Genomic DNA, 11125 nt, shown 5'->3' with positions numbered 1-11125 from the left:
ACTTATATATTTATTTAAGAATTGATTTTTGGCCAAAATAAGTCATTTTAATGACTTTTATTGATCTTTAAAAATCCTTTAATATTATATTTCGGGATTTATTATTATATATCAGATTAGTAGGTATTTTTAAAAGTTTAAAATCTTATATTTATGTTATATTATCTACCTCATTAATTTATATTAGTTATTATCCTAAATTAATCCTAATTATCAAAATTTAAAAAAACTAAAGCCTACCCTACCCTAAACTCAATCAGCCAACTCCATCCTTCTCTCCATTCTCTTCTTCATGTTTTCTTCAGATTTCACAATCGCCATAGCTGACCAAGCTTGATCTTCGTAGATTTTTGGTCCGTTCGTCGTCCCGGAGTCTCGTAAACGCATCAATCTCCATTCAAAAATTAAAAGGCATGTCTAAAATTTTTATTTGGCCACCATATAAGCTATTACTCTTGCATGATGTGTTTTATTTCAGATTTTTCATGGAAATTTTGAGTTTATGCTTGTATGCCTTGTATTGATGCATGTTCTTGCTTGATTGGTCATGACTCACGTTTTTGCCAAGCATGGTATGGTCCAGAGGCTGGGGCTCGGTCAAGGGGTGTCCTAGGGTGCCTTAGGGTCGAGTGGTTTGAGTGGTTTGAGCCAAGGTTGGTCTGAACCGAAACAATATCTTTTGGTTGCATAGAAGGTCGCAGTTTGAGCGGTTTTGGGATAATGGTTCGTGTGCACTGTATAGGATGGGTTTGAGGGTGATTACAATTGGGTTAGAATCCCAAGACATAGAGGAAGTTATCTCAGGTAGTTTTCTAGCCAGTGATGGTCGGAGTTGGGCGGCCAAACGGCCGGAAGTCCGGCGTCGCGCGCAGCGCGCGAGCAGAAATTAGGCAGATTTTGTTTTGGTTCGTTCTCCTTCGTTAGGACTCCGTTTGGGCTGGTTTTTAGCTTTCTGGAAACGTCTTGAAGTCTTCTAGGTGTAGGTGGCGGTGCTCCGGTCATTTTGTGGCCAGAGTAGGGCGGCCGATTCCTCTAAACAGAAGCTGGTCGCAGCCAAGAGTAAGGAACAAGAGGGAAACGGGTTTAGGGTTTTGTGCAGGTCCGGTTCGGGTCTTGGAGCCTGGATTGGGTCTGGTAATTTGTGGGTTGGTTCAGGTCGGTCCGGGTCCGGGTTAAATGGGCCGGGTACGAGTATTTTTAATTTTTAAGTGTTTAAGGTTTTAATTGATTTTTGGGCCAATTAATTAGAAATAAAATTATTTGGGCTTCCAAATAATTTTATTTTGGGCTTTAAATAATTTATTTAAGTTAGCCCAATGATTTTTATGGGCTTGGGAGCCCATGGGAATTTTTGGGTCAGTCAGAGGATTTTTGGGCCAGTCTAGTGTCTTATTGAGTTTATTTAAGTTAATGAGCTTAAATATTTTTATTTAGGCCCAGTTAAGTTTAGTTAAGTTATTTAGGCTAAAATATGATAATTGGGCTCTTACTTTAGTTTAATGGGCTTAGAGTGAGTGACCAGCAGTCTGGACCAACCCATGAAAAATAACTAAGTCCGGAATATATATTTAATTATTTTTATGCATGAAGTTTATATTTTAAGTATAAGTATATTTATTATGAAAAAAATCAATTAAATATATATTACGGACAAATTTTCAGTGCATGCATTCATGAAATTTTATATGATATGATTATGATTATGTATAAGTTGAGCAAAAATATTTTATTGATGAAAATTGAAGTAGTGTGACATAAGGGTGGTTATCCACCATATGATATATGATTTATGAGATAGTTTACTACCATAGGAGGTGATTTATCACCGCTACGTACGTTGGTTCATGAGACTGATCAGTCGACACAGATAAGCGTCACACTTACGGATAGGACCATAGACTGTTTCAAAAATACCCTGCTCAACTATGTTATGTATGATGAAGAAAGATGATGTTTATGCTTAAGATTTATGTTTCAGCATTTATGTTATGAAATAAAATGTTTCCATGCATGCTCATGTATCATGTATATGTATTAGTATGATTATGTGATGCATTATTTTAAACCTTGATATTCAAGTTTAGACATGTTGAGCCCCTAGGCTCACTACGCTTATATGATGCAGGTGAGTCAGATGATACTTATGTAGCTCCTACCGATGGTGAGGATGTATGAGCTCACGGAACAGTGGCCCCGTGACCGTTGCAGTTTTTAGATGATGTTTTAAGATACATTTATTTTTATGACGTTGAGTTTTTAAAACAAGTTGCATATTTCTATTTTATTATTTCCCCATATGAGAGTTTCAAACATGTATTATTTACTATTTTTGTTTCATGCATGAAACCCTTTTTAATTATTTATTTGTTTATTTTTATTTAAGTTATTACTAAGAAGTAGTATTTTAATTGCTACGTGTAGCAGCAATTGGTTTTAAATATGATACATATATGTATGGGCATATATGTATTGTTATTATAAAAAAAAAATTCCGCATTTAATTTTTAAGAAGGTCTAGATGTTTCAGCAACTCTCGGCATTCTCTAAACAAGATCCAAGCACGTGTTCCGATATTTTTATGTCATCCCACTTGACCTTGAGGTTCGCGACAATTAGCAAATACATAATGGACCAAGGAAGAGCCCATATCAAAAGTTTCTAGAAGGCTGCCATGAAATTCAAATATAGAAAGATTGGCTTTAGAAATCTTAAAGCTGCATTGACGGTGGCGAACATAGGAGTTATGTTGTATAATGAAATGAGTTAAGCTTGGAGCCTCGATTTCCCAATAATGATATCCCAACAATTTGCAGTCTACGAGTCGGAATTCTTCCAAGACTGGAAAAATGGGCAGGATCAGTAAGCTCAGGCACTCTTTTAATTTCAACTCCATCGAGATGCAAAATCTTAAGTCCGAAAAGCTGATTCTGATTCTAAACTGGGAGTGTAAAATTACAAGTCAATTGCAATTCTATCTTAGTCAATGATGGACAATTGAACAGCAAGCGAGTTAGGACCACACCTTCATAGTTAAAAGATATTTTCAAATCCTCAACATCCTTTAATAATGCCGAGGTTATCCATGTGGCCACAAGGTAGCAGTTGTAGTAATGTTTCAAAAGTAAAAGATGGAATTTCTTACTGGGCCTGGGCCGGGCCCATCATAACATGATAACCATGTTAATGAAATCCACCATCTCATATTTCCTAGTTCTGCCAGAAGAGGAGTGACCAATTCGGTGTCGTCAATTACGATGTTATTGATGTGAGTCCATTTATACTTCCAGAAGAGGAGTGACCAATTCGGTGTCATCAAATTAAAACCCCGTCGTCATCTCCGCCTCGATCCCCATAATTTTTTATCGGGAATTCCTCATCTTCATCCCCGCGGGGACCAAGTCTCTATCCCCGTTCTCGTCCTCATATCCGAGAATATATATATTATTAAATTTTATTATAATATATATATGATATTAGTAAATTTTATTATATAAGATTCAAAAAAAATATTATTCATACCCGAAAATATATATATTATTAATAAATTTTATTATAATATATATAATATTAATAAATTTTATTCATCATCGTCATCATTATTATCATTTTTGGGGTGGGTTTGGGGATGGGGATATCATCCTCATACCCACCCCAATAAGTTTCGGGGATTTTAAAAAAATTTCCGAACCCACCACATTTCGGGTTTTCCCCGTGGGGACCCAAACCCGCAGGAAAAATTGTCATCCTTAACCTAAACTTTGTTCCCCAGCCTTTCCTCTGTCTTTTTTTAGGCTGAAATTATTAGCATCAATATCCAAATCTATAATACTAGTAGCAGATTGCTGATTAGCAAAAGTATAAATGAAGCGCTTGTCAAAAATCTCAGCCTATCATATGTACTAGTAGCAGATTACTGATTAGCAAAAGTAAATAAAGCGATTGTCAAAAATCCCAGTCTAGCTTATATACTAGTAGCAAATTATCAAAAATCTCAGTCTATCATACTAGTAGCAAATTACTGATTAACAAAGTAATTGTCAAAAATCTCAGCGAATGGACGGGAATTTAGAAGAGTGTGGTGCTTACATTCAGAAAAGTACTTAAAGGCTTTCACCTGTAGTACTGTTAGATCTCGAGCTTAAGTTTCCTTTTCGTGCATGTTTGTCTCGAACCAGACAGCCATCCCCTAATCTGATTCAAGGCTTCACTCGAAAGATATATGCATGATTAATTCTCGCTCTCGGTCGCTTGTCGCTACTCGTAAATCAATGAAATAGTGAAAAAAAACCCTCTTAATTCCACCATCATAGAGTTCAATGAATAAATTCACAAATTCTTGTAATTAATTTACTTAATGAACAGAGAAATTCGACGTTCTTTACAGCAACTGATTGGAATGAATTTGTTGCGACATTTACGCTCGCAAGCACACGATTATCAAGTTTTAATATAGTAATGAATAGAGTATCGTTCCCACGAGGACTAATGTGAAACTATTCAGTGCTTGTAATTAAAATAGTTTAAACTTTATCTAGAAAATCAATGCTTGAAAGGTTTGTAGAAAAATAAAATAAGCAATGAATTTTTATAGCTTGCACACAATTTTCAGAAATTATCAATCAAAGAAAAAAATGGTCTAGAGGTTTAGATTTCACCTGCTTTCAACAACAATCCCTCCTAGTTAACTTATTTTCATGAATTCCTTTCAATTAATAGCCAAGAACACTTAGATTATTCTATTTCTCTCTCTCGAGTCCAAATAGAGTGTATCAACTACAGTTCAATTCTAATATCCCTATTAAGAATCTAATTGCAGTGATATGTGTAAAAAAAGTGTTCTTTTTAAGGCTCTATTAAATTTATATACTCTTCCGAGCTATATAAACAATTAACAGTGTTAATTATATTGGTCCTATTCAAAATCCCTTATCCCGAGTGCCGGATTCCAAATAAATATAACAAATAAATTATTGATCAAGTAATTGAAATGACAATCAATACTAGAAAAACAATTCATCTAAGAGAATTCAATTCAATAAACTTAGGAATATGTAAAAATGTCTACACCAGGTTTCATCCAACCCCTAGACTAAGAAATTTAGTTCATAATCGAATTTGAATAAACACAAAACATGTTTTCAATTTTCAACATCAAATCAAATAAATAGTTCAAAGAAAAGAAAAAATTCGTTGTCGGTCTTCTGTGTCCAGTCGATCGATCTTCGTATTTGTTGATTGATGTTCTTCTCTTCTCTAAAAAGTCACGTTCAAGCTCTCCAATTCTTCTAATGTATTGTGGTGGCTGGTCCTCAATTGTAGTTCAGAAAAGTCCCTTTTATATGGCCTAAGAGTCGTCCAAGAAAAAGCCCACAAAAATCCTCGAGTTTCCTTATAAAATCAGACTCTCGAACTCTGATCATCGCGACGCGCGGGCACACTATAGGAGATGCGCAGGCGCGCAGCACCATCGCATTCCAACTTTCAGAAATTCCCTTAGTAGCGCGGGCGCGCGTCATTCTCGCATAAATCTTCACTTCACGAGTTCTTCACATCTCGGGTGCGCTGGTTGGCAGGCGCGGGCGCGCTTCACTTACGAATTTGAGTCTTTTTCCCACTTTTACAACTCTTACTTTCCACTATTTTCTCCATTATTTTTTTGCTTATTTCCACTTAAACTCATCAAATGTCATTCTTTCCTACAATCATAAAAACAACAAAAAATTTTCGCAATATCTCTTAATAAATCACAAAATTCAAGCAAAACTATAAACAAATTAAGTGCATAAAATGCACTAATCATAATTCTGCTTAATTCAATCAAAGAAAAATTAGAAAAACGAAGAATAATAGAGCGAAAAAAAGAATGTCTTTGGATTCATAATCTAATGGCGTCGCTAAACGCAATAATCGAACTTTAAAAGAAATGATAAACACGTTGTTATTAAATTCGGGCTTACTCAAAACATGTGGGGTGAAGCGATACTCTCAAAAACTCACATTATAAATAAGATACCACACAAAAGGAAAAATAAAACTCCATATGAACAATGAAAATGTCGCAAACCTTCCTACATATACCTCAAAGTGTGGGGGTGTTTGGCTAAGGTAGAAATACTAAAGCCAAAACAAATAAAAATTGGGCATAAAACAGTTGATTGTATATTTAATGGATATGCATACAATAATAGTGCATATCGATTCTTAGTGCATAAGTTAACAATTCCTGAACTAAATGAAGGAACGATCATAGAGTCAAAGAATGCAGTATTCTTTGAAAGTGTTTTTCTTTATAAAGAAAGGAAAGAAGCCAGTTCGAACAAACGAACATATGAAAACACAAATGAAAGTGGATTCTTAAAAGAAAATACAAAAAATATGGATCTATAGATAAATACAAAGCTCGTTTAGAAGCTAAGGGGCTTAGACAAAAATAGGGATATGATTTCTTTGATACATACTCTCCTGTTACAAGAATTACATCTATTTGTGTTCTCATAGCCATTGCTTTGTTGCATAACCTTGAGATTCACCAAATGGATGTCAAAAACGCCTTCTTGAATGGAATCTGGAAGAGAAAATATATATGGATCAACCAGAGGGGTTTGTCGTACCCGGACAAGAGTGAAAGGTGTGTAAACTTGTCAAGTCACTGTACGGACTCAAACAAACACCTAAAAAGTGGCATGAAAAGTTTGACACTACAATATTGTCAAATGGTTTTAAAATCAATGAAGGATACTGTGGTACTCGAAGGATATTGTGATGCAAATTGGATATCTGACACGAAAGACTCCAAGTCCACTAGCGGATATGTATTTACAATCGGTGGAGGAGCGGTGTCATGAAGATCTTTTAAGAAAACATGTATAGCTCGGTCGACTATGGAATCCAAGTTCATTGCTTTGGATAAAGCTGGCAAAGAAGCTGAATGACTTCGAAACTTTTTAGAAGATATTCCTTGTTGGAATAAATCAGTGTATTCCATTACAATTCATTGTGACAGTCAGTCAGCAATGGGAAGAGAACAAAGTAGTATGTACAATGGCAAGTCTCGACACATTCGTCGGCGACATAATACTATAAGACAGTTGATCTCAAATGAGGTTATTTCTCTTGAATATGTTAAATCAAAGGAAAACCTGGCAGATCCGTTTACTAAAGGCATAAATAGAGATCAAATGTACAAGTTGCTAAGAAGAATGGGCTTAAAATCTGTAAGGACCCGATTTTACTATATTAATTAATTCGTGTGTTAAAAATATGTATTACTAAATATCGGTTTATAGACGATATTAAAATGCATATTTAATTTATAGAGCACACAAGAGTTGAAATAACTCAAACCGGATCAAGTTTTAACCCCGAATGAATAAAAGAAAACACACATTAAACTAATACATATCCATATACAGATATATGATATATATTATCTTTTACACCGTTTCTCTCTCCTCGTAAGTCATCTTCCACCGCCATCTGCGTCTTCTTCATTCTTTTCTTTTCCAAACTTTTCCCGTCGCTTTAAATGCTCGTATTTTCTTCGTTTTTGGCCTGATTTCAAAAGTAAATATAGTTTTGGAATCCTCGTGACGAGACCTATCTTTTGATACCGCTTGTGTAAGGTTTCCTCGCAACACTCGAAAACCCGCCGCCCTCTGTCCACGTTTTCCGGCCGGTTACCGCCGCAATCCTCATCAGTTTTTGTGGTGTTCGATTTACGGACGTTTTGAGGTTAATTTGTAGTCCTTAATCACAATTTCAGAGGTTGTTTAGGGTGAGCAGATTTTTAGTTCAAAGTCTGTGATTTTCGGTTGGATTTGGATTCAAGGAATTGATAATTGTTGTGTTTTGGATGTAGGAACAACAATTTCGTGGATTTGAGGTAACGAACAAAATTTCCAGACTTAATTGTGGAATTTTGGAAATTTCAGATTTATATAAGTTAGGATTTTCGAATTTTTAAGTTGTTTAAAGCATTATTTAGATGTTTAACTGTGTTAGAATTGCCTTATAGTAATTTAGGATTTATTCACTAATTCTGGACAATTTCAGATTATTTATATTTAGGTAATTCGACTTTTAGAGTCGTATATTCGATATTTGGTCATTAATAGGATGTTTTAATATTAAATATGAATTTTAGGATTTATGAGCAATTTTTCTGGAATTACAGATTCTGAAAATTTGGGATTGGAATATCCGAGAAATATTTGGGATAATTTCTATGGTAAATTAAGAATTGGTTGAGGTACGTATGAGCTGTTTATATTACGACGCCTATAATGGCATGTAATGATATTAAGTATTTTGTAATGAGTGATAACGTGTTTTATGTGCTTACGTGGATTATATGATTGCATTCACTCATTTACAAGTTTACATAGCACGTTGAGCCTTGACTCCTTTGATTGCTATTGATATTGATCTCTTGAGATATATTGAGTCATCATGGAGCGAGTGACATTGTTTTAGTGCACTCCTGAGATAGCATGAGGCACGGACAGGTAGCTCCTGTCGCCCTTCGATGCTACGTACGACACTCCTGATGACAGCATGAGGCTGGACGGGTCGCTCCTGTCACCCTCCGATGTTACGTGTATGGATTAGCAGTGATGATTCGAGGTCTGCTGCGTTCCTGGCACGGGTGGCCACTGAGTTTATTGTGATACGATTATTTGGACTCCTTTTGGTATCCCTTATTTCATTGATACCTGTCACGCATTACATTGCATTTCATTGTATTGTACTTGATTTTATTCATGTTAGTTATATTTGTCGTAATTTTTATAGTTCGTCGTACTGGGGTCCGACCCCTGTTTTCTTTTTATGCTGTGGTTGTTTGTGATTCCATAGCAGGTTATCCAGGGGGATTTGACGCATCTGGTGGAGCGTCATCTAGTGATATCCAGTGAGGTGAGCGTGGAGTCGAGTTCCCAGATATATGTATATATATCAGTTTAGCATATTTGCCGGGGTGATGCCCTGTGTATCTGTATAAATAGTTTTGGACCTTGTTTTGAATTGTTATTTGTGTGATCGAGCCTTGCCGGCTCTGCATGTGTTTAGTCCTGGCCAGTGCGGCTATAGGTTTGTAAATTGGAGTTGTGACTCTATTTTCGAGTATATATTGTTGGTTGTGTTGTACAGGTTTTTGGGATGTCCTATTTACGAATAGGTCATGCCGAAATTTCTGTAGGCCCAAACGCAAATTTTTAACTCGTTTTCGCTGTTTACATTAATTAATCCTGGTTGTTTGATCATTAAATATTAAATCAGGACACGGGCCCTTTCATTTGGTATCAGAGCGTATACTGGGATATGCTCGAACTAGAGTCTAGGACACTCGAGTTTAGACACTAACAAAATGGTTGCGTATGTGTGTGACTACTTGTTTTTACGTGACTTGCTTGTTGTGTTTATTATTTGAACTTATTTGATAGAACCAGTAGTTCTTGGCTTCAGAACTTAGTTTATGAATTCTTATTAGACCTCTGAGTTTCTATCATAGTTTTCTGTTTGTTAACATATTTTTGTCTGTATTTAAATCCTTGTGTCTTGTAGAATGGCACCAGGAGGAAGAGGTAGAAAAGGGAAGGAAGTTGTAGAAGAGTCTGCAGCGGAAAATGTTAGAAATCTTGATGATATTGTCAGGGGAAGACGTGGTCGACCAGCTGTCCATCCTCCAAAAGATGTGGACTTAGAGGTGGAACAACAACCACGGGTGAATCCTGACAAGGGAAAAGCTGTTCAGGCTGAGGCTGATCCAATAGCCCAATTGACTGAGAAAATGGGAGGAATACGATTAATAATTTCTCAATTTCAGGAGTTGCGTCCTCAAAAGTTCTTTGGCAATGAAGGAAGTGAGAAAGCTGCTAGTTGGTTGAAAAGTCTCAACAATATGTTTAATGGACTAGAATATCCTGATGATATTCGACTGAAGTTAGTTCCTTTTCAACTTAAAGACCGAGCGCAACTTTGGTGGGAAACGACAGCAGAAACATTTTCTGATTCTGGTGAAAAAATCACATGGGAAGTATTTTGTAAGCAGTTTGCACAAGAATATGCACCACCATCATACTATTCTGCTAAAGAAGATGAATTTAATCTGTTGGTGCAAGGCAATAAATCTGTTGCTGACTATGCTTCTCAGTTTTCTGCTCTTTTGCCTTATGTCCCACATGTTGCAAAGAATGATCGGTCAAAGCTTTCACATTTTTTGAAGGGGCTTACACGAACGATCCATACTTTGGTGACTACTGGAACTCCATCTACTTATATGAAAGCAGTAGAAAAGGCCAAGAAAATTGAAGCAAGTCTACTCAGGGGTGAACCACAATCAATCCCAGCATCTGTTCCTCAAGGAGCTGGAAGCAGTTCACAGACACCAATGGGTTTACCTTTATATCAGCCTATTCAATCTTCTCAGCAAGCGAAAAGGCCTTGGTTTAAAGCTAAGGGGAAACCATTTAAAAAGAAACAGCAGTCTAGTTCATCGAGTTCCAGTGGTAGTCGTGCAGAAAGTTCAGTTGGATCGTCTGGTAGGGTGTACTGTGACAGATGTGGTGGTAAGCATTTGAGTGCACATTGTACAGGATTTCCAGGAACTTGTTATACTTGTGGGCAGGTTGGACATTCATCTCGAGTATGTCCAAATGCTGGAAGACAGCAATTTCAACCACAACAGTTTGGCCAGTTTCCTGGACGACCATCATTCAGACCATATGCTCCTGTACCACAGTTTGCTCCTACACAGCCTTATGTTCCAGTACAGTCCACTCAGCAGCCTAAGTATCCATCTCCTCAGAGTCAGCAGCGTTTTCCAGGTCCACAGCAGGCTCAAGTCCATGCTATGACTCAGGATCAGGCACAAGATGCACCTGGGGGAGTTATTGCAGGTATTTGTTATATTTTTGAGTATCCTTCACGTCTCTTGATAGACACAGGAGCATCTCATTCATTTTTATCTGTTACATTTGCTGATGAGCATGAGATTGATTTTACCCCGTTATTGGATATTGTGTCTGTTGCTACTCCTGCTGGTGTTTTCTTGATGTCTAATGAGATAGTTTTGAATTGTGTGATTAGATTTGAGGATAAGATAATGATAACCAATCTAATCAAACTA

The sequence above is a fragment of the Henckelia pumila genome, chromosome 2, assembly GCF_033568475.1.
Source record: "Henckelia pumila isolate YLH828 chromosome 2, ASM3356847v2, whole genome shotgun sequence".
Lineage (NCBI taxonomy): Eukaryota > Viridiplantae > Streptophyta > Magnoliopsida > Lamiales > Gesneriaceae > Henckelia > Henckelia pumila.
This window is presented reverse-complemented; position numbering follows the sequence as displayed.